At 50.3% G+C, this 24,485-nt stretch overlaps 1 long non-coding RNA gene across 1 annotated transcript; it reads left to right on the plus strand.

The window, feature by feature from the left end:
* Window positions 1-634: 634 nt before the first annotated feature.
* On the plus strand, window positions 635-18,903 carry LOC147650462 (uncharacterized). Its single transcript, XR_015276811.1, has 8 exons — window positions 635-807; window positions 902-1,135; window positions 1,427-3,252; window positions 12,695-13,399; window positions 13,494-13,727; window positions 14,019-16,540; window positions 16,635-16,868; window positions 17,160-18,903. It is a non-coding gene; the product is annotated as an uncharacterized LOC147650462 (long non-coding RNA).
* The last annotated feature ends 5,582 nt before the right edge of the window (window positions 18,904-24,485 follow it).

The raw sequence follows: 24,485 nt of genomic DNA on the forward strand, positions 1-24,485 counted from the left end.
AAACTTGGGTTATCACGACAGAAAAGAAGAAAAGAAAATCTTCGCCAGTTAGAACAGAGCCAGAGTCCCACCATTTCCCCCTCCACTTTTCTTTCTTTTCTACATTTAGAGGTAAAGCTTCCATCTCCAAAAGCTTCCATCTCTCACTTCCTGATGTAGCCATTTGCTACCCTTTAGCCTTGACTGCCACGCATCGGACTGCTGTCCGTGTGGGGCTGGGGATGCTCAGCCTGGAAAGAGAAGGGGGCTGGCGAGGCCTCCCTGCAGCTCTAGGAAAGATGGGCACAGAGAGGAGAAGCCTTTCAAATGCAGGAGTGAGCTTGAAGTTGGATCTAATGAAGCTGCTCTTTTCCACTCCGGCTGCTGGGGCACTGGCCCAGGCTGTGCACAGAGGCTGGGGATGCTCCATCCTTGGCAACATCCAAGGCCAGCTGGGAGCGGGGCTCTGAGCAACCTATTCTGGGCGAAGATTGCTCCGCTTGGAACAAGATGGTCCCTTCCAAGCCCAAGCACCCAGGGATTCCATCATTCATTCTACAGTCTCCGTTGTCTACTTCAGCCTGGGCCTGAACTCCTGGCGGTGATGTCACAGTGCACGCTCCAGCTAGAACTTCCAGCATCCAGCAACGGCCACAACACAACCCTTGGCTCCTTGTGCCAGCACGCTCTTCATTCACCCTGCTCCAAGCCTACCCCTGTCACCTTGTTGCCACCTGCTCCCTGATTCCCCCAGCAGTCCCCAAAGCTCCCCATCGCTTGGATTTTGCTCTCCATCCCTGCAGGATGTCTGCATTTGTTCCAAAAGAGGTATGGTACTATTCCACGGAGGCGGACACCCCGCAGCTGCCTGGCTGGGCTGGAGCTCTGTGGGACAGGGTGGGAAATTTTGCTACCTCTGCAGGCTGGCACAGACGGAGAGGAGGAGACGGACGTCGATACACAGACTGATAGAGAAGAAGCCATGGAAGTGGACGGAGAGGATAGTGGAGAGGAAGAGATGGATGTGGATATGTACGAGACAGAGGAAGAGATGGAGGTGGAAACGAAAGATTATATTGAAGAGATGGATATTGATCTAAAAGACAAGGAGGAAGACATGGTCTTGGGATGAAGACCGATGCCAGCAGCAGAACAGGCAGGTGCTCCCCACAGGCAGAGTGGGGCCCCTGCTGCCAGCCTGGGGCCGGGCTGGGCACTTCCTGCTCAGGGACACGCTAGCCCATGCACTGGATTCTGCTGGCCATCCCTGGCCTGGCCTGGGCTTGCTGTGGGCCACACAAGCCCTGTTCCAGTGCCTGGGCCACAGCCCCCAGCCAGGCTCCCTTCTGGCAGCAGAGTCCCACTGGGCCAGTGTCCCAGCCCGGCAGCACATGGAACACCCTTCCGTGCCTGACTGCACTGACCGTGCTACTTGTTTTTCTTGCAGGACTTAGGGACATCACAGACACAGATGCCACCCTGCTGTACATACGTTTTACAGTTGTTGTGTTCAGGATAGAGGTTTTAGAGTTTGTTTAAGTTGTCTGTAAATACGTTTCATAGAGTTTTGTTAGAGCTGTTCTCAGGTAAATAGGTTCTATAGTTTGTTGTTGTTGTTGTTGTTGTTGTTGTTGTTGTTGTTACCAATATTCTTACAGTGTAAATATGTGGTGTAGTTCATTCTTGTTCCTTTTCTTCTACAGATAAACAGTCTTTGATTTTCACACCCCAGTTCTCTTTGCATTTTCTTCGGGCACATTTGCAAAGCTGTGGCTTGTTTCGGGAACAATGTTTGCAGGACTCTAAAAAGAGTATCAAAACCGCTCTGCCACACTCTCAGCTGCTGCTGCTGCCCCAAAAAGCACTGGCTGGCTTTGCTCACACAATCACAGTTGTGGTGGCATTTCTACCACACCACAGGACAGCGATGTTTTCCCTCTTCTCCTGGAAATACCTACAGCACTTGTGGGTAGCAAGGCAAACATGAGCCTCTTTTAGTGGCCCTTGAAATTGGACATGTGAAATGAGGTACACAAAGCCACAGGCCAGCTGAACCTGGCATCTCTGAATGGGTCTTTACATTCTTCCCAGGAAGATGAATGGCAATCACTATTTTGGCAGGGAGGAAAGTGCATCAGCTAGCAATTTGCTGTAGAAAATGTGCTTTCTGCTCCTCTCACAGCCAAAACTCCTACCCATTTCTTGGAAGTCCTTCTTAGATAAGGACCGTGTTCAACTGAGTGACAGTGAAGCCAAATGGCAATGCCGCAATCAATTGTCCTGTACACAATCTCCTTCATCCACGTGGAAGGTTACTCACGGGCACACAAGAGGACGGAAGAAACCCAAATGCATCGTTGGACATCATAAAGTCAGACGTGTTGAGGGATGAAGAAATCTTGCAGAGATATGGAAAGCTGCCCTGAAAACCCAGTTTGGGGAGAGCCTGAGCTCTTTTGTGCTTCTAGGCCTGAAGATGCTCAGCAGCTTTCCCAGATGCTCAGCAGGCAGTAGGATTGTGCCTGAATCTGGCTCTGGAAATGCCAGTGCCTCAACTGAGAGCTGTGGCAATGATTTCCATTGCATGGAGAGGGGCCACAGTCCTGCAAGAGTCTTTCAGCAGAGCAAACAGCAGCCTGGAGGGTGGGCAATCTGTACCACTGCATGCTCATCCTTCACCACAATGCAGAGCTGCCATGGATCACTTTTTCCATTTCTCCTGTTGGATATGTTTTGGAGAAGTTGTTCTAGGTGGCTTTGGATGGTGATCCAAGTAGGAAGCAGCCATTCGCCTGCTGTGATATCCTTACAACTAGTCCTAACTTCTCATTGCCTTTGGTTTGATTGGGGGTGTTTTATCTGTTTGTTTGATTGGTTTCTTTGGGTTGGTTTCTTTGTGTTTTTCTCTCTTTTGCTTGGAGTTTCTTTTCCTTTTTTAGAAATGACTGGTGAAGTTGGCACAACCAAACTCCAGAAAACGTAAAGCAGGCTTGACTTCCCAGAAATTGCTTTTGGCTGGCTTTAGCTGCATTCCCCAGGATCACGATCAGCAGTAGATATTTGCAGGTTTTGCTCTGCATCCTCAGCCTGCCCAGGTGTTGTTCAGTGTTTCAGCAGTGGAGAAGACGATGGATATTTTGCTAAACCTCCTTTCAAACAACAAAACTTGGGTTAGCACGACAGAAAAGAAGAAAAGAAAATCTTCGCCAGTTAGAACAGAGCCAGATTCCCACCATTTCCCCCTCCACTTTTCTTTCTTTTCTACATTTAGAGGTAAAGCTTCCATCTCCAAAAGCTTCCATCTCTCACTTCCTGATGTAGCCATTTGCTACCCTTTAGCCTTGACTGCCACGCATCGGACTGCTCTCCGTGTGGGGCTGGGGATGCTCAGCCTGGAAAGAGAAGGGGGCTGGCGAGGCCTCCCTGCAGCTCTAGGAAAGATGGGCACAGAGAGGAGAAGCCTTTCAAATGCAGGAGTGAGCTTGAAGTTGGATCTAATGAAGCTGCTCTTTTCCACTCCGGCTGCTGGGGCACTGGCCCAGGCTGTGCACAGAGGCTGGGGATGCTCCATCCTTGGCAACATCCAAGGCCAGCTGGGAGCGGGGCTCTGAGCAACCTCTTCTGGGCGAAGATTGCTCCGCTTGGAACAAGATGGTCTTTAGGGTCCCTTCCAAGCCCAAGCACCCAGGGATTCCATCATTCATTCTACAGTCTCAGTTGTCTACTTTAGCCTGGGCCTGAACTCCTGGCGGTGATGTCACAGTGCACGCTCCAGCTAGAACTTCCAGCATCCAGCAACGGCCACAACACAACCCTTGGCTCCTTGTGCCAGCACGCTCTTCATTCACCCTGCTCCAAGCCTACCCCTGTCACCTTGTTGCCACCTGCTCCCTGATTCCCCCAGCAGTCCCCAAAGCTCCCCATCGCTTGGATTTTGCTCTCCATCCCTGCAGGATGTCTGCATTTGTTCCAAAAGAGGTATGGTACTATTCCACGGAGGCGGACACCCCGCAGCTGCCTGGCTGGGCTGGAGCTCTGTGGGACAGGGTGGGAAAGTTTGCTACCTCTGCAGGCTGGCACAGACGGAGAGGAGGAGACGGACGTCGATACACAGACTGATAGAGAAGAAGCCATGGAAGTGGACGGAGAGGATACTGGAGAGGAAGAGATGGATGTGGATATGTACGAGACAGAGGAAGAGATGGAGGTGGAAACGAAAGATTATATTGAAGAGATGGATATTGATCTAAAAGACAAGGAGGAAGACATGGTCTTGGGATGAAGACCGATGCCAGCAGCAGAACAGGCAGGTGCTCCCCACAGGCAGAGTGGGGCCCCTGCTGCCAGCCTGGGGCCGGGCTGGGCACTTCCTGCTCAGGGACACGCTAGCCCATGCACTGGATTCTGATGGCCATCCCTGGCCTGGCCTGGGCTTGCTGTGGGCCACACAAGCCCTGTTCCAGTGCCTGGGCCACAGCCCCCAGCCAGGCTCCCTTCTGGCAGCAGAGTCCCACTGGGCCAGTGTCCCAGCCCGGCAGCACATGGAACACCCTTCCGTGCCTGACTGCACTGACCGTGCTACTTGTTTTTCTTCCAGGACTTAGGGACATCACAGACACAGATGCCACCCTGCTGTACATACGTTTTACAGTTGTTGTGTTCAGGATAGAGGTTTTAGAGTTTGTTTAAGTTGTCTGTAAATACGTTTCATAGAGTTTTGTTAGAGCTGTTCTCAGGTAAATAGGTTCTATAGTTTGTTGTTGTTGTTGTTGTTGTTGTTGTTGTTGTTACCAATATTCTTACAGTGTAAATATGTGGTGTAGTTCATTCTTGTTCCTTTTCTTCTACAGATAAACAGTCTTTGATTTTCACACCCCAGTTCTCTTTGCATTTTCTTCGGGCACATTTGCAAAGCTGTGGCTTGTTTCGGGAACAATGTTTGCAGGACTCTAAAAAGAGTATCAAAACCGCTCTGCCACACTCTCAGCTGCTGCTGCTGCCCCAAAAAGCACTGGCTGGCTTTGCTCACACAATCACAGTTGTGGTGGCATTTCTACCACACCACAGGACAGCGATGTTTTCCCTCTTCTCCTGGAAATACCTACAGCACTTGTGGGTAGCAAGGCAAACATGAGCCTCTTTTAGTGGCCCTTGAAATTGGACATGTGAAATGAGGCACACAAAGCCACAGGCCAGCTGAACCTGGCATCTCTGAATGGGTCTTTACATTCTTCCCAGGAAGATGAATGGCAATCACTATTTTGGCAGGGAGGAAAGTGCATCAGCTAGCAATTTGCTGTAGAAAATGTGCTTTCTGCTCCTCTCACAGCCAAAACTCCTACCCATTTCTTGGAAGTCCTTCTTAGATAAGGACCGTGTTCAACTGAGTGACAGTGAAGCCAAATGGCAATGCCGCAATCAATTGTCCTGTACACAATCTCCTTCATCCACGTGGAAGGTTACTCACGGGCACACAAGAGGACGGAAGAAACCCAAATGCATCGTTGGACATAATGAAGTCAGACGTGTTGAGGGATGAAGAAATCTTGCAGAGATATGGAAAGCTGCCCTGAAAACCCAGTTCGGGGAGAGCCTGAGCTCTTTTGTGCTTCTAGGCCTGAAGATGCTCAGCACCTTTCCCAGAGGCTCAGCAGGTAGTAGGATTGTGCCTGAATCTGGCTCTGGAAATGCCAGTGCCTCAACTGAGAGCTGTGGCAATGATTTCCATTGCATGGAGAGGGGCCACAGTCCTGCAAGAGTCTTTCAGCAGAGCAAACAGCAGCCTGGAGGGTGGGCAGTGCTGCATCTGGACCACTGCATGCTCATCCTTCACCACAATGCAGAGCTGCCATGGATCACTTTTTCCATTTCTCCTGTTGGATATGTTTTGGAGAAGTTGTTCTAGGTGGCTTTGGATGGTGATCCAAGTAGGAAGCAGCCATTCGCCTGCTGTGATATCCTTACAACTAGTCCTAACTTCTCATTGCCTTTGGTTTGATTGGGGGTGTTTTATCTGTTTGTTTGATTGGTTTCTTTGGGTTGGTTTCTTTGTGTTTTTCTCTCTTTTGCTTGGAGTTTCTTTTCCTTTTTTAGAAATGACTGGTGAAGTTGGCACAACCAAACTCCAGAAAACGTAAAGCAGGCTTGACTTCCCAGAAATTGCTTTTGGCTGGCTTTAGCTGCATTCCCCAGGATCACGATCAGCAGTAGATATTTGCAGGTTTTGCTCTGCATCCTCAGCCTGCCCAGGTGTTGTTCAGTGTTTCAGCAGTGGAGAAGACGATGGATATTTTGCTAAACCTCCTTTCAAACAACAAAACTTGGGTTAGCACGACAGAAAAGAAGAGAAGAAAATCTTCACCAGTTAGAACAGAGCCAGAGTCCCACCATTTCCCCCTCCACTTTTCTTTCTTTTCTACATTTAGAGGTAAAGCTTCCATCTCCAAAGGCTTCCATCTCTCACTTCCTGATGTAGCCATTTGCTACCCTATAGCCTTGACTGCCACGCATCGGACTGCTGTCCGTGTGGGGCTGGGGATGCTCAGCCTGGAAAGAGAAGGGGGCTGGCGAGGCCTCCCTGCAGCTCTAGGAAAGATGGGCACAGAGAGGAGAAGCCTTTCAACTGCAGGAGTGAGCTTGAAGTTGGATCTAAAGAAGCTGCTCTTTTCCACTCCGGCTGCTGGGGCACTGGCTCGGGCTGTGCACAGAGGCTGGGGATGCTCCATCCTTGGCAACATCCAAGGCCAGCTGGGAGCGGGGCTCTGAGCAACCTCTTCTGGGCGAAGATTGCTCCGCTTGGAACAAGATGGTCTTTAGGGTCCCTTCCAAGACCAAGCACCCAGGGATTCCATCATTCATTCTACGGTCTCCGTTGTCCACTTCAGCCTGGGCCTGAACTCCTGGCGGTGATGTCACAGTGCACGCTCCAGCTAGAACTTCCAGCATCCAGCAACGGCCACAACACAACCCTTGGCTCCTTGTGCCAGCACGCTCTTCACCCTGCTCCAAGCCTACCCCTGTCACCTTGTTGCCACCTGCTCCCTGATTCCCCCAGCAGTCCCCAAAGCTCCCCATCGCTTGGATTTTGCTCTCCATCCCTGCAGGATGTCTGCATTTGTTCCAAAAGAGGTATGGTACTATTCCACGGAGGCGGACACCCCGCAGCTGCCTGGCTGGGCTGCAGCTCTGTGGGACAGGGTGGGAAATTTTGCTACCTCTGCAGGCTGGCACAGACGGAGAGGAGGAGACGGACGTCGATACACAGACTGATAGAGAAGAAGCCATGGAAGTGGACGGAGAGGATACTGGAGAGGAAGAGATGGATGTGGATATGTACGAGACAGAGGAAGAGATGGAGGTGGAAACGAAAGATTATATTGAAGAGATGGATATTGATCTAAAAGACAAGGAGGAAGACATGGTCTTGGGATGAAGACCGATGCCAGCAGCAGAACAGGCAGGTGCTCCCCACAGGCAGAGTGGGGCCCCTGCTGCCAGCCTGGGGCCGGGCTGGGCACTCCCTGCTCAGGGACACGCTAGCCCATGCACTGGATTCTCCTGGCCATCCCTGGCCTGGCCTGGGCTTGCTGTGGGCCACACAAGCCCTGTTCCAGTGCCTGGGCCACAGCCCCCAGCCAGGCTCCCTTCTGGCAGCAGAGTCCCACTGGGCCAGTGTCCCAGCCCGGCAGCACATGGAACACCCTTCCGTGCCTGACTGCACTGACCGTGCTACTTGTTTTTCTTCCAGGACTTAGGGACATCACAGACACAGATGCCACCCTGCTGTACATACGTTTTACAGTTGTTGTGTTCAGGATAGAGGTTTTAGAGTTTGTTTAAGTTGCCTGTAAATACGTTTCATAGAGTTTTGTTAGAGCTGTTCTCAGGTAAATAGGTTCTATAGTTTGTTGTTGTTGTTGTTGTTGTTGTTGTTACCAATATTCTTACAGTGTAAATATGTGGTATAGTTCATTCTTGTTCCTTTTCTTCTACAGATAAACAGTCTTTGATTTTCACACCCCAGTTCTCTTTGCATTTTCTTCGGGCACGTTTGCAAAGCTGTGGCTTGTTTCGGGAACAATGTTTGCAGGACTCTAAAAAGAGTATCAAAACCGCTCTGCCACACTCTCAGCTGCTGCTGCTGCCCCAAAAAGCACTGGCTGGCTTTGCTCACACAATCACAGTTGTGGTGGCATTTCTACCACACCACAGGACAGCGATGTTTTTCCTCTTCTCCTGGAAATACCTACAGCACTTGTGGGTTGCAAGGCAAACATGAGCCTCTTTTAGTGGCCCTTGAAATTGGACATGTGAAATGAGGCACACAAAGCCACAGGCCAGCTGAACCTGGCATCTCTGAATGGGTCTTTACATTCTTCCCAGGAAGATGAATGGCAATCACTATTTTGGCAGGGAGGAAAGTGCATCAGCTAGCAATTTGCTGTAGAAAATGTGCTTTCTGCTCCTCTCACAGCCAAAACTCCTACCCATTTCTTGGAAGTCCTTCTTAGATAAGGACCGTGTTCAACTGAGTGACAGTGAAGCCAAATGGCAATGCCGCAATCAATTGTCCTGTACACAATCTCCTTCATCCACGTGGAAGGTTACTCACGGGCACACAAGAGGACGGAAGAAACCCAAATGCATCGTTGGACATAATGAAGTCAGACGTGTTGAGGGATGAAGAAATCTTGCAGAGATATGGAAAGCTGCCCTGAAAACCCAGTTCGGGGAGAGCCTGAGCTCTTTTGTGCTTTTAGGCCTGAAGATGCTCAGCACCTTTCCCAGAGGCTCAGCAGGTAGTAGGATTGTGCCTGAATCTGGCTCTGGAAATGCCAGTGCCTCAACTGAGAGCTGTGGCAATGATTTCCATTGCATGGAGAGGGGCCACTGTCCTGCAAGAGTCTTTCAGCAGAGCAAACAGCAGCCTGGAGGGTGGGCAGTGCTGCATCTGGACCACTGCATGCTCATCCTTCACCACAATGCAGAGCTGCCATGGATCACTTTTTCCATTTCTCCTGTTGGATATGTTTTGGAGAAGTTGTTCTAGGTGGCTTTGGATGGTGATCCAAGTAGGAAGCAGCCATTCGCCTGCTGTGATATCCTTACAACTAGTCCTAACTTCTCATTGCCTTTGGTTTGATTGGGGGTGTTTTATCTGTTTGTTTGATTGGTTTCTTTGGGTTGGTTTCTTTGTGTTTTTCTCTCTTTTGCTTGGAGTTTTTTTTCCTTTTTTAGAAATGACTGGTGAAGTTGGCACAACCAAACTCCAGAAAACGTAAAGCAGGCTTGACTTTCCAGAAATTGCTTTTGGCTGGCTTTAGCTGCATTCCCCAGGATCACGATCAGCAGTAGATATTTGCAGGTTTTGCTCTGCATCCTCAGCCTGCCCAGGTGTTGTTCAGTGTTTCAGCAATGGAGAAGACGATGGATATTTTGCTAAACCTCCTTTCAAACAACAAAACTTGGGTTAGCACGACAGAAAAGAAGAGAAGAAAATCTTCACCAGTTAGAACAGAGCCAGAGTCCCACCATTTCCCCCTCCACTTTTCTTTCTTTTCTACATTTAGAGGTAAAGCTTCCATCTCCAAAGGCTTCCATCTCTCACTTCCTGATGTAGCCATTTGCTACCCTATAGCCTTGACTGCCACGCATCGGACTGCTGTCCGTGTGGGGCTGGGGATGCTCAGCCTGGAAAGAGAAGGGGGCTGGCGAGGCCTCCCTGCAGCTCTAGGAAAGATGGGCACAGAGAGGAGAAGCCTTTCAACTGCAGGAGTGAGCTTGAAGTTGGATCTAAAGAAGCTGCTCTTTTCCACTCCGGCTGCTGGGGCACTGGCTCGGGCTGTGCACAGAGGCTGGGGATGCTCCATCCTTGGCAACATCCAAGGCCAGCTGGGAGCGGGGCTCTGAGCAACCTCTTCTGGGCGAAGATTGCTCCGCTTGGAACAAGATGGTCTTTAGGGTCCCTTCCAAGACCAAGCACCCAGGGATTCCATCATTCATTCTACGGTCTCCGTTGTCCACTTCAGCCTGGGCCTGAACTCCTGGCGGTGATGTCACAGTGCACGCTCCAGCTAGAACTTCCAGCATCCAGCAACGGCCACAACACAACCCTTGGCTCCTTGTGCCAGCACGCTCTTCACCCTGCTCCAAGCCTACCCCTGTCACCTTGTTGCCACCTGCTCCCTGATTCCCCCAGCAGTCCCCAAAGCTCCCCATCGCTTGGATTTTGCTCTCCATCCCTGCAGGATGTCTGCATTTGTTCCAAAAGAGGTATGGTACTATTCCACGGAGGCGGACACCCCGCAGCTGCCTGGCTGGGCTGCAGCTCTGTGGGACAGGGTGGGAAATTTTGCTACCTCTGCAGGCTGGCACAGACGGAGAGGAGGAGACGGACGTCGATACACAGACTGATAGAGAAGAAGCCATGGAAGTGGACGGAGAGGATACTGGAGAGGAAGAGATGGATGTGGATATGTACGAGACAGAGGAAGAGATGGAGGTGGAAACGAAAGATTATATTGAAGAGATGGATATTGATCTAAAAGACAAGGAGGAAGACATGGTCTTGGGATGAAGACCGATGCCAGCAGCAGAACAGGCAGGTGCTCCCCACAGGCAGAGTGGGGCCCCTGCTGCCAGCCTGGGGCCGGGCTGGGCACTCCCTGCTCAGGGACACGCTAGCCCATGCACTGGATTCTCCTGGCCATCCCTGGCCTGGCCTGGGCTTGCTGTGGGCCACACAAGCCCTGTTCCAGTGCCTGGGCCACAGCCCCCAGCCAGGCTCCCTTCTGGCAGCAGAGTCCCACTGGGCCAGTGTCCCAGCCCGGCAGCACATGGAACACCCTTCCGTGCCTGACTGCACTGACCGTGCTACTTGTTTTTCTTCCAGGACTTAGGGACATCACAGACACAGATGCCACCCTGCTGTACATACGTTTTACAGTTGTTGTGTTCAGGATAGAGGTTTTAGAGTTTGTTTAAGTTGCCTGTAAATACGTTTCATAGAGTTTTGTTAGAGCTGTTCTCAGGTAAATAGGTTCTATAGTTTGTTGTTGTTGTTGTTGTTGTTGTTGTTACCAATATTCTTACAGTGTAAATATGTGGTATAGTTCATTCTTGTTCCTTTTCTTCTACAGATAAACAGTCTTTGATTTTCACACCCCAGTTCTCTTTGCATTTTCTTCGGGCACGTTTGCAAAGCTGTGGCTTGTTTCGGGAACAATGTTTGCAGGACTCTAAAAAGAGTATCAAAACCGCTCTGCCACACTCTCAGCTGCTGCTGCTGCCCCAAAAAGCACTGGCTGGCTTTGCTCACACAATCACAGTTGTGGTGGCATTTCTACCACACCACAGGACAGCGATGTTTTTCCTCTTCTCCTGGAAATACCTACAGCACTTGTGGGTTGCAAGGCAAACATGAGCCTCTTTTAGTGGCCCTTGAAATTGGACATGTGAAATGAGGCACACAAAGCCACAGGCCAGCTGAACCTGGCATCTCTGAATGGGTCTTTACATTCTTCCCAGGAAGATGAATGGCAATCACTATTTTGGCAGGGAGGAAAGTGCATCAGCTAGCAATTTGCTGTAGAAAATGTGCTTTCTGCTCCTCTCACAGCCAAAACTCCTACCCATTTCTTGGAAGTCCTTCTTAGATAAGGACCGTGTTCAACTGAGTGACAGTGAAGCCAAATGGCAATGCCGCAATCAATTGTCCTGTACACAATCTCCTTCATCCACGTGGAAGGTTACTCACGGGCACACAAGAGGACGGAAGAAACCCAAATGCATCGTTGGACATAATGAAGTCAGACGTGTTGAGGGATGAAGAAATCTTGCAGAGATATGGAAAGCTGCCCTGAAAACCCAGTTCGGGGAGAGCCTGAGCTCTTTTGTGCTTTTAGGCCTGAAGATGCTCAGCACCTTTCCCAGAGGCTCAGCAGGTAGTAGGATTGTGCCTGAATCTGGCTCTGGAAATGCCAGTGCCTCAACTGAGAGCTGTGGCAATGATTTCCATTGCATGGAGAGGGGCCACTGTCCTGCAAGAGTCTTTCAGCAGAGCAAACAGCAGCCTGGAGGGTGGGCAGTGCTGCATCTGGACCACTGCATGCTCATCCTTCACCACAATGCAGAGCTGCCATGGATCACTTTTTCCATTTCTCCTGTTGGATATGTTTTGGAGAAGTTGTTCTAGGTGGCTTTGGATGGTGATCCAAGTAGGAAGCAGCCATTCGCCTGCTGTGATATCCTTACAACTAGTCCTAACTTCTCATTGCCTTTGGTTTGATTGGGGGTGTTTTATCTGTTTGTTTGATTGGTTTCTTTGGGTTGGTTTCTTTGTGTTTTTCTCTCTTTTGCTTGGAGTTTTTTTTCCTTTTTTAGAAATGACTGGTGAAGTTGGCACAACCAAACTCCAGAAAACGTAAAGCAGGCTTGACTTTCCAGAAATTGCTTTTGGCTGGCTTTAGCTGCATTCCCCAGGATCACGATCAGCAGTAGATATTTGCAGGTTTTGCTCTGCATCCTCAGCCTGCCCAGGTGTTGTTCAGTGTTTCAGCAATGGAGAAGACGATGGATATTTTGCTAAACCTCCTTTCAAACAACAAAACTTGGGTTAGCACGACAGAAAAGAAGAAAAGAAAATCCTCGCCAGTTAGAACAGATCCAGAGTCCCACCATTTCCCACTCCACTTTTCTTTCTTTTCTACATTTAGAGGTAAAGCTTCCATCTTCAAAAGCTTCCATCTCTCACTTCCTGATGTAGCCATTTGCTACCCTTTAGCCTTGACTGCCACGCATCGGACTGCTGTCCGTGTGGGGCTGGGGATGCTCAGCCTGGAAAGAGAAGGGGGCTGGCGAGGCCTCCCTGCAGCTCTAGGAAAGATGGGCACAGACAGGAGAAGCCTTTCAAATGCAGGAGTGAGCTTGAAGTTGGATCTAATGAAGCTGCTCTTTTCCACTCCGGCTGCTGGGGCACTGGCCCAGGCTGTGCACAGAGGCTGGGGATGCTCCATCCTTGGCAACATCCAAGGCCAGCTGGGAGCGGGGCTCTGAGCAACCTCTTCTGGGCGAAGATCGCTCCGCTTGGAACAAGATGGTCTTTAGGGTCCCTTCCAAGCCCAAGCACCCAGGGATTCCATCATTCATTCTACAGTCTCCGTTGTCTACTTCAGCCTGGGCCTGAACTCCTGGCGGTGATGTCACAGTGCACGCTCCAGCTAGAACTTCCAGCATCCAGCAACGGCCACAACACAACCCTTGGCTCCTTGTGCCAGCACGCTCTTCATTCACCCTGCTCCAAGCCTACCCCTGTCACCTTGTTGCCACCTGCTCCCTGATTCCCCCAGCAGTCCCCAAAGCTCCCCATCGCTTGGATTTTGCTCTCCATCCTTGCAGGATGTCTGCATTTGTTCCAAAAGAGGTATGGTACTATTCCACGGAGGCGGACACCCCGCAGCTGCCTGGCTGGGCTGCAGCTCTGTGGGACAGGGTGGGAAATTTTGCTACCTCTGCAGGCGGGCACAGACGGAGAGGAGGAGACGGACGTCGATACACAGACTGATAGAGAAGAAGCCATGGAAGTGGACGGAGAGGATACTGGAGAGGAAGAGATGGATGTGGATATGTACGAGACAGAGGAAGAGATGGAGGTGGAAACGAAAGATTATATTGAAGAGATGGATATTGATCTAAAAGACAAGGAGGAAGACATGGTCTTGGGATGAAGACCGATGCCAGCAGCAGAACAGGCAGGTGCTCCCCACAGGCAGAGTGGGGCCCCTGCTGCCAGCCTGGGGCCGGGCTGGGCACTCCCTGCTCAGGGACACGCTAGCCCATGCACTGGATTCTCCTGGCCATCCCTGGCCTGGCCTGGGCTTGCTGTGGGCCACACAAGCCCTGTTCCAGTGCCTGGGCCACAGCCCCCAGCCAGGCTCCCTTCTGGCAGCAGAGTCCCACTGGGCCAGTGTCGCAGCCTGGCAGCACATGGAACACCCTTCCGTGCCTGACTGCACTGACCGTGCTACTTGTTTTTCTTCCAGGACTTAGGGACATCACAGACACAGATGCCACCCTGCTGTACATACGTTTTACAGTTGTTGTGTTCAGGATAGAGGTTTTAGAGTTTGTTTAAGTTGTCTGTAAATACGTTTCATAGAGTTTTGTTAGAGCTGTTCTCAGGTAAATAGGTTCTATAGTTTGTTGTTGTTGTTGTTGTTGTTGTTGTTACCAATATTCTTACAGTGTAAATATGTGGTATAGTTCATTCTTGTTCCTTTTCTTCTACAGATAAACAGTCTTTGATTTTCACACCCCAGTTCTCTTTGCATTTTCTTCGGGCACGTTTGCAAAGCTGTGGCTTGTTTCGGGAACAATGTTTGCAGGACTCTAAAAAGAGTATCAAAACCGCTCTGCCACACTCTCAGCTGCTGCTGCTGCCCCAAAAAGCACTGGCTGGCTTTGCTCACACAATCACAGTTGTGGTGGCATTTCTACCACACCACAGGACAGCGATGTTTTCCCTCTTCTCCTGGAAATACCTACAGCACTTGTGGGTTGCAAGGCAAACATGAGCCTCTTTTAGTGGCCCTTGAAATTGGACATGTGAAATGAGGCACACAAAGCCACAGGCCAGCTGAACCTGGCATCTCTGAATGGGTCTTTACATTCTTCCCAGGAAGATGAATGGCAATCACTATTTTGGCAGGGAGGAAAGTGCATCAGCTAGCAATTTGCTGTAGAAAATGTGCTTTCTGCTCCTCTCACAGCCAAAACTCCTACCCATTTCTTGGAAGTCCTTCTTAGATAAGGACCGTGTTCAACTGAGTGACAGTGAAGCCAAATGACAATGCCGCAATCAATTGTCCTGTACACAATCTCCTTCATCCACGTGGAAGGTTACTCACGGGCACACAAGAGGACGGAAGAAACCCAAATGCATCGTTGGACATAATGAAGTCAGACGTGTTGAGGGATGAAGAAATCTTGCAGAGATATGGAAAGCTGCCCTGAAAACCCAGTTTGGGGAGAGCCTGAGCTCTTTTGTGCTTCTAGGCCTGAAGATGCTCAGCAGCTTTCCCAGATGCTCAGCAGGCAGTAGGATTGTGCCTGAATCTGGCTCTGGAAATGCCAGTGCCTCAACTGAGAGCTGTGGCAATGATTTCCATTGCATGGAGAGGGGCCACAGTCCTGCAAGAGTCTTTCAGCAGAGCAAACAGCAGCCTGGAGGGTGGGCAATCTGTACCACTGCATGCTCATCCTTCACCACAATGCAGAGCTGCCATGGATCACTTTTTCCATTTCTCCTGTTGGATATGTTTTGGAGAAGTTGTTCTAGGTGGCTTTGGATGGTGATCCAAGTAGGAAGCAGCCATTCGCCTGCTGTGATATCCTTACAACTAGTCCTAACTTCTCATTGCCTTTGGTTTGATTGGGGGTGTTTTATCTGTTTGTTTGATTGGTTTCTTTGGGTTGGTTTCTTTGTGTTTTTCTCTCTTTTGCTTGGAGTTTCTTTTCCTTTTTTAGAAATGACTGGTGAAGTTGGCACAACCAAACTCCAGAAAACGTAAAGCAGGCTTGACTTTCCAGAAATTGCTTTTGGCTGGCTTTAGCTGCATTCCCCAGGATCACGATCAGCAGTAGATATTTGCAGGTTTTGCTCTGCATCCTCAGCCTGCCCAGGTGTTGTTCAGTGTTTCAGCAATGGAGAAGACGATGGATATTTTGCTAAACCTCCTTTCAAACAACAAAACTTGGGTTAGCACGACAGAAAAGAAGAAAAGAAAATCCTCGCCAGTTAGAACAGATCCAGAGTCCCACCATTTCCCCCTCCACTTTTCTTTCTTTTCTACATTTAGAGGTAAAGCTTCCATCTTCAAAAGCTTCCATCTCTCACTTCCTGATGTAGCCATTTGCTACCCTTTAGCCTTGACTGCCACGCATCGGACTGCTGTCCGTGTGGGGCTGGGGATGCTCAGCCTGGAAAGAGAAGGGGGCTGGCGAGGCCTCCCTGCAGCTCTAGGAAAGATGGGCACAGAGAGGAGAAGCCTTTCAACTGCAGGAGTGAGCTTGAAGTTGGATCTAATGAAGCTGCTCTTTTCCACTCCGGCTGCTGGGGCACTGGCCCAGGCTGTGCACAGAGGCTGGGGATGCTCCATCCTTGGCAACATCCAAGGCCAGCTGGGAGCGGGGCTCTGAGCAACCTCTTCTGGGCGAAGATCGCTCCGCTTGGAACAAGATGGTCTTTAGGGTCCCTTCCAAGCCCAAGCACCCAGGGATTCCATCATTCATTCTACAGTCTCCGTTGTCTACTTCAGCCTGGGCCTGAACTCCTGGCGGTGATGTCACAGTGCACGCTCCAGCTAGAACTTCCAGCATCCAGCAACGGCCACAACACAACCCTTGGCTCCTTGTGCCAGCACGCTCTTCATTCACCCTGCTCCAAGCCTACCCCTGTCACCTTGTTGCCACCTGCTCCCTGATTCCCCCAGCAGTCCCCAAAGCTCCCCATCGCTTGGATTTTGCTCTCCATCCTTGCAGGATGTCTGCATTTGTTCCAAAAGAGGTATGGTACTATTCCACGGAGGCGGACACCCCGCAGCTGCCTGGCTGGGCTGGAGCTCTGTGGGACAGGGTGGGAAATTTTGCTACCTCTGCAGGCGGGCACAGACGGAGAGGAGGAGACGGACGTCGATACACAGACTGATAGAGAAGAAGCCATGGAAGTGGACGGAGAGGATACTGGAGAGGAAGAGATGGATGTGGATATGTACGAGACAGAGGAAGAGATGGAGGTGGAAACGAAAGATTATATTGAAGAGATGGATATTGATCTAAAAGACAAGGAGGAAGACATGGTCTTGGGATGAAGACCGATGCCAGCAGCAGAACAGGCAGGTGCTCCCCACAGGCAGAGTGGGGCCCCTGCTGCCAGCCTGGGGCCGGGCTGGGCACTCCCTGCTCAGGGACACGCTAGCCCATGCACTGGATTCTCCTGGCCATCCCTGGCCTGGCCTGGGCTTGCTGTGGGCCACACAAGCCCTGTTCCAGTGCCTGGGCCACAGCCCCCAGCCAGGCTCCCTTCTGGCAGCAGAGTCCCACTGGGCCAGTGTCGCAGCCTGGCAGCACATGGAACACCCTTCCGTGCCTGACTGCACTGACCGTGCTACTTGTTTTTCTTCCAGGACTTAGGGACATCACAGACACAGATGCCACCCTGCTGTACATACGTTTTACAGTTGTTGTGTTCAGGATAGAAGTTTTAGAGTTTGTTTAAGTTGCCTGTAAATACGTTTCATAGAGTTTTGTTAGAGCTGTTCTCAGGTAAATAGGTTCTATAGTTTGTTGTTGTTGTTGTTGTTGTTGTTGTTACCAATATTCTTACAGTGTAAATATGTGGTATAGTTCATTCTTGTTCCTTTTCTTCTACAGATAAACAGTCTTTGATTTTCACACCCCAGTTCTCTTTGCATTTTCTTCGGGCACGTTTGCAAAGCTGTGGCTTGTTTCGGGAACAATGTTTGCAGGACTCTAAAAAGAGTATCAAAACCGCTCTGCCACACTCTCAGCTGCTGCTGCTGCCCCAAAAAGCACTGGCTGGCTTTGCTCACACAATCACAGTTGTGGTGGCATTTCTACCACACCACAGGACAGCGATGTTTTCCCTCTTCTCCTGGAAATACCTACAGCACTTGTGGGTTGCAAGGCAAACATGAGCCTCTTTTAGTGGCCCTTGAAATTGGACATGTGAAATGAGGCACACAAAGCCACAGGCCAGCTGAACCTGGCATCTCTGAATGGGTCTTTACATTCTTCCCAGGAAGATGAATGGCAATCACTATTTTGGCAGGGAGGAAAGTGCATCAGCTAGCAATTTGCTGTAGAAAATGTGCTTTCTGCTCCTCTCACAGCCAAAACTCCTACCCATTTCTTGGAAGTCCTTCTTAGATAAGGACCGTGTTCAACTGAGTGACAGTGAAGCCAAATGACAATGCCGCAATCAATTGTCCTGTACACAATCTCCTTCATCCACGTGGAAGGTTACTCACGGGCACACAAGAGGACGGAAGAAACCCAAATGCATCGTTGGACATAATGAAGTCAGACGTGTTGAGGGATGAAGAAATCTTGCAGAGATATGGAAAGCTGCCCTGAAAACCCAGTTTGGGGAGAGCCTGAGCTCTTTTGTGCTTCTAGGCCTGAAGATGCTCAGCAGCTTTCCCAGATGCTCAGCAGGCAGTAGGATTGTGCCTGAATCTGGCTCTGGAAATGCCAGTGCCTCAACTGAGAGCTGTGGCAATGATTTCCATTGCATGGAGAGGGGCCACAGTCCTGCAAGAGTCTTTCAGCAGAGCAAACAGCAGCCTGGAGGGTGGGCAATCTGGACCACTGCATGCTCATCCTTCACCACAATGCAGAGCTGCCATGGATCACTTTTTCCATTTCTCCTGTTGGATATGTTTTGGAGAAGTTGTTCTAGGTGGCTTTGGATGGTGATCCAAGTAGGAAGCAGCCATTCGCCTGCTGTGATATCCTTACAACTAGTCCTAACTTCTCATTGCCTTTGGTTTGATTGGGGGTGTTTTATCTGTTTGTTTGATTGGTTTCTTTGGGTTGGTTTCTTTGTGTTTTTCTCTCTTTTGCTTGGAGTTTCTTTTCCTTTTTTAGAAATGACTGGTGAAGTTGGCACAACCAAACTCCAGAAAACGTAAAGCAGGCTTGACTTCCCAGAAATTGCTTTTGGCTGGCTTTAGCTGCATTCCCCAGGATCACGATCAGCAGTAGATATTTGCAGGTTTTGCTCTGCATCCTCAGCCTGCCCAGGTGTTGTTCAGTGTTTCAGCAGTGGAGAAGACGATGGATATTTTGCTAAACCTCCTTTCAAACAACAAAACTTGGGTTAGCACGACAGAAAAGAAGAAAAGAAAATCCTCGCCAGTTAGAACAGATCCAGAGTCCCACCATTTCCCCCTCCACTTTTCTTTCTTTTCTACATTTAGAGGTAAAGCTTCCATCTTCAAAAGCTTCCATCTCTCACTTCCTGATGTAGCCATTTGCTACCCTTTAGCCTTGACTGCCACGCATCGGACTGCTGTCCGTGTGGGGCTGGGGATGCTCAGCCTGGAAAGAGAAGGGGGCTGGCGAGGCCTCCCTGCAGCTCTAGGAAAGATGGGCACAGAGAGGAGAAGCCTTTCAACTGCAGGAGTGAGCTTGAAGTTGGATCTAATGAAGCTGCTCTTTTCCACTCCGGCTGCTGGGGCACTGGCCCAGGCTGTGCACAGAGGCTGGGGATGCTCCATCCTTGGCAACATCCAAGGCCAGCTGGGAGCGGGGCTCTGAGCAACCTCTTCTGGGCGAAGATCGCTCCGCTTGGAACAAGATGGTCTTTAGGGTCCCTTCCAAGCCCAAGCACCCAGGGATTCCATCATTCATTCTACAGTCTCCGTTGTCTACTTCAGCCTGGGCCTGAACTCCTGGCGGTGATGTCACAGTGCACGCTCCAGCTAGAACTTCCAGCATCCAGCAACGGCCACAACACAACCCTTGGCTCCTTGTGCCAGCACGCTCTTCATTCACCCTGCTCCAAGCCTACCCCTGTCACCTTGTTGCCACCTGCTCCCTGATTCCCCCAGCAGTCCCCAAAGCTCCCCATCGCTTGGATTTTGCTCTCCATCCTTGCAGGATGTCTGCATTTGTTCCAAAAGAGGTATGGTACTATTCCACGGAGGCGGACACCCCGCAGCTGCCTGGCTGGGCTGGAGCTCTGTGGGACAGGGTGGGAAATTTTGCTACCTCTGCAGGCGGGCACAGACGGAGAGGAGGAGACGGACGTCGATACACAGACTGATAGAGAAGAAGCCATGGAAGTGGACGGAGAGGATACTGGAGAGGAAGAGATGGATGTGGATATGTACGAGACAGAGGAAGAGATGGAGGTGGAAACGAAAGATTATATTGAAGAGATGGATATTGATCTAAAAGACAAGGAGGAAGACATGGTCTTGGGATGAAGACCGATGCCAGCAGCAGAACAGGCAGGTGCTCCCCACAGGCAGAGTGGGGCCCCTGCTGCCAGCCTGGGGCCGGGCTGGGCACTCCCTGCTCAGGGACACGCTAGCCCATGCACTGGATTCTCCTGGCCATCCCTGGCCTGGCCTGGGCTTGCTGTGGGCCACACAAGCCCTGTTCCAGTGCCTGGGCCACAGCCCCCAGCCAGGCTCCCTTCTGGCAGCAGAGTCCCACTGGGCCAGTGTCGCAGCCTGGCAGCACATGGAACACCCTTCCGTGCCTGACTGCACTGACCGTGCTACTTGTTTTTCTTCCAGGACTTAGGGACATCACAGACACAGATGCCACCCTGCTGTACATACGTTTTACAGTTGTTGTGTTCAGGATAGAAGTTTTAGAGTTTGTTTAAGTTGCCTGTAAATACGTTTCATAGAGTTTTGTTAGAGCTGTTCTCAGGTAAATAGGTTCTATAGTTTGTTGTTGTTGTTGTTGTTGTTGTTGTTACCAATATTCTTACAGTGTAAATATGTGGTATAGTTCATTCTTGTTCCTTTTCTTCTACAGATAAACAGTCTTTGATTTTCACACCCCAGTTCTCTTTGCATTTTCTTCGGGCACGTTTGCAAAGCTGTGGCTTGTTTCGGGAACAATGTTTGCAGGACTCTAAAAAGAGTATCAAAACCGCTCTGCCACACTCTCAGCTGCTGCTGCTGCCCCAAAAAGCACTGGCTGGCTTTGCTCACACAATCACAGTTGTGGTGGCATTTCTACCACACCACAGGACAGCGATGTTTTCCCTCTTCTCCTGGAAATACCTACAGCACTTGTGGGTTGCAAGGCAAACATGAGCCTCTTTTAGTGGCCCTTGAAATTGGACATGTGAAATGAGGCACACAAAGCCACAGGCCAGCTGAACCTGGCATCTCTGAATGGGTCTTTACATTCTTCCCAGGAAGATGAATGGCAATCACTATTTTGGCAGGGAGGAAAGTGCATCAGCTAGCAATTTGCTGTAGAAAATGTGCTTTCTGCTCCTCTCACAGCCAAAACTCCTACCCATTTCTTGGAAGTCCTTCTTAGATAAGGACCGTGTTCAACTGAGTGACAGTGAAGCCAAATGACAATGCCGCAATCAATTGTCCTGTACACAATCTCCTTCATCCACGTGGAAGGTTACTCACGGGCACACAAGAGGACGGAAGAAACCCAAATGCATCGTTGGACATAATGAAGTCAGACGTGTTGAGGGATGAAGAAATCTTGCAGAGATATGGAAAGCTGCCCTGAAAACCCAGTTTGGGGAGAGCCTGAGCTCTTTTGTGCTTCTAGGCCTGAAGATGCTCAGCACCTTTCCCAGATGCTCAGCAGGCAGTAGGATTGTGCCTGAATCTGGCTCTGGAAATGCCAGTGCCTCAACTGAGAGCTGTGGCAATGATTTCCATTGCATGGAGAGGGGCCACAGTCCTGCAAGAGTCTTTCAGCAGAGCAAACAGCAGCCTGGAGGGTGGGCAATCTGGACCACTGCATGCTCATCCTTCACCACAATGCAGAGCTGCCATGGATCACTTTTTCCATTTCTCCTGTTGGATATGTTTTGGAGAAGTTGTTCTAGGTGGCTTTGGATGGTGATCCAAGTAGGAAGCAGCCATTCGCCTGCTGTGATATCCTTACAACTAGTCCTAACTTCTCATTGCCTTTGGTTTGATTGGGGGTGTTTTATCTGTTTGTTTGATTGGTTTCTTTGGGTTGGTTTCTTTGTGTTTTTCTCTCTTTTGCTTGGAGTTTCTTTTCCTTTTTTAGAAATGACTGGTGAAGTTGGCACAACCAAACTCCAGAAAACGTAAAGCAGGCTTGACTTCCCAGAAATTGCTTTTGGCTGGCTTTAGCTGCATTCCCCAGGATCACGATCAGCAGTAGATATTTGCAGGTTTTGCTCTGCATCCTCAGCCTGCCCAGGTGTTGTTCAGTGTTTCAGCAGTGGAGAAGACGATGGATATTTTGCTAAACCTCCTTTCAAACAACAAAACTTGGGTTAGCACGACAGAAAAGAAGAAAAGAAAATCTTCGCCAGTTAGAACAGAGCCAGATTCCCACCATTTCCCCCTCCACTTTTCTTTCTTTTCTACATTTAGAGGTAAAGCTTCCATCTCCAAAAGCTTCCATCTCTCACTTCCTGATGTAGCCATTTGCTACCCTTTAGCCTTGACTGCCACGCATCGGACTGCTCTCCGTGTGGGGCTGGGGATGCTCAGCCTGGAAAGAGAAGGGGGCTGGCGAGGCCTCCCTGCAGCTCTAGGAAAGATGGGCACAGAGAGGAGAAGCCTTTCAAATGCAGGAGTGAGCTTGAAGTTGGATCTAATGAAGCTGCTCTTTTCCACTCCGGCTGCTGGGGCACTGGCCCAGGCTGTGCACAGAGGCTGGGGATGCTCCATCCTTGGCAACATCCAAGGCCAGCTGGGAGCGGGGCTCTGAGCAACCTCTTCTGGGCGAAGATTGCTCCGCTTGGAACAAGATGGTCTTTAGGGTCCCTTCCAAGCCCAAGCACCCAGGGATTCCATCATTCATTCTACAGTCTCAGTTGTCTACTTTAGCCTGGGCCTGAACTCCTGGCGGTGATGTCACAGTGCACGCTCCAGATAGAACTTCCAGCATCCAGCAACGGCCACAACACAACCCTTGGCTCCTTGTGCCAGCACGCTCTTCATTCACCCTGCTCCAAGCCTACCCCTGTCACCTTGTTGCCACCTGCTCCCTGATTCCCCCAGCAGTCCCCAAAGCTCCCCATCGCTTGGATTTTGCTCTCCATCCCTGCAGGATGTCTGCATTTGTTCCAAAAGAGGTATGGTACTATTCCACGGAGGCGGACACCCCGCAGCTGCCTGGCTGGGCTGCAGCTCTGTGGGACAGGGTGGGAAAGTTTGCTACCTCTGCAGGCTGGCACAGACGGAGAGGAGGAGACGGACGTCGATACACAGACTGATAGAGAAGAAGCCATGGAAGTGGACGGAGAGGATACTGGAGAGGAAGAGATGGATGTGGATATGTACGAGACAGAGGAAGAGATGGAGGTGGAAACGAAAGATTCTATTGAAGAGATGGATATTGATCTAAAAGACAAGGAGGAAGACATGGTCTTGGGATGAAGACCGATGCCAGCAGCAGAACAGGCAGGTGCTCCCCACAGGCAGAGTGGGGCCCCTGCTGCCAGCCTGGGGCCGGGCTGGGCACTCCCTGCTCAGGGACACGCTAGCCCATGCACTGGATTCTCCTGGCCATCCCTGGCCTGGCCTGGGCTTGCTGTGGGCCACACAAGCCCTGTTCCAGTGCCTGGGCCACAGCCCCCAGCCAGGCTCCCTTCTGGCAGCAGAGTCCCACTGGGCCAGTGTCCCAGCCCGGCAGCACATGGAACACCCTTCCGTGCCTGACTGCACTGACCGTGCTACTTGTTTTTCTTCCAGGGCTTAGGGACATCACAGACACAGATGTCACCCTGCTGTACATACGTTTTACAGTTGTTGTGTTCAGGATAGAGGTTTTAGAGTTTGTTTAAGTTGCCTGTAAATACGTTTCATAGAGTTTTGTTAGAGCTGTTCTCAGGTAAATAGGTTCTATAGTTTGTTGTTGTTGTTGTTGTTGTTGTTGTTACCAATATTCTTACAGTGTAAATATGTGGTATAGTTCATTCTTGTTCCTTTTCTTCTACAGATAAACAGTCTTTGATTTTCACACCCCAGTTCTCTTTGCATTTTCTTCGGGCACGTTTGCAAAGCTGTGGCTTGTTTCGGGAACAATGTTTGCAGGACTCTAAAAAGAGTATCAAAACCGCTCTGCCACACTCTCAGCTGCTGCTGCTGCCCCAAAAAGCACTGGCTGGCTTTGCTCACACAATCACAGTTGTGGTGGCATTTCTACCACACCACAGGACAGCGATGTTTTCCCTCTTCTCCTGGAAATACCTACAGCACTTGTGGGTTGCAAGGCAAACATGAGCCTCTTTTAGTGGCCCTTGAAATTGGACATGTGAAATGAGGCACACAAAGCCACAGGCCAGCTGAACCTGGCATCTCTGAATGGGTCTTTACATTCTTCCCAGGAAGATGAATGGCAATCACTATTTTGGCAGGGAGGAAAGTGCATCAGCTAGCAATTTGCTGTAGAAAATGTGCTTTCTGCTCCTCTCACAGCCAAAACTCCTACCCATTTCTTGGAAGTCCTTCTTAGATAAGGACCGTGTTCAACTGAGTGACAGTGAAGCCAAATGACAATGCCGCAATCAATTGTCCTGTACACAATCTCCTTCATCCACGTGGAAGGTTACTCACGGGCACACAAGAGGACGGAAGAAACCCAAATGCATCGTTGGACATAATGAAGTCAGACGTGTTGAGGGATGAAGAAATCTTGCAGAGATATGGAAAGCTGCCCTGAAAACCCAGTTTGGGGAGAGCCTGAGCTCTTTTGTGCTTCTAGGCCTGAAGATGCTCAGCACCTTTCCCAGAGGC

Source organism: Cyanistes caeruleus, chromosome 15 (assembly GCF_971803275.1).
Source record: "Cyanistes caeruleus chromosome 15, bCyaCae1.hap1.1, whole genome shotgun sequence".
Taxonomy (NCBI): domain Eukaryota; kingdom Metazoa; phylum Chordata; class Aves; order Passeriformes; family Paridae; genus Cyanistes; species Cyanistes caeruleus.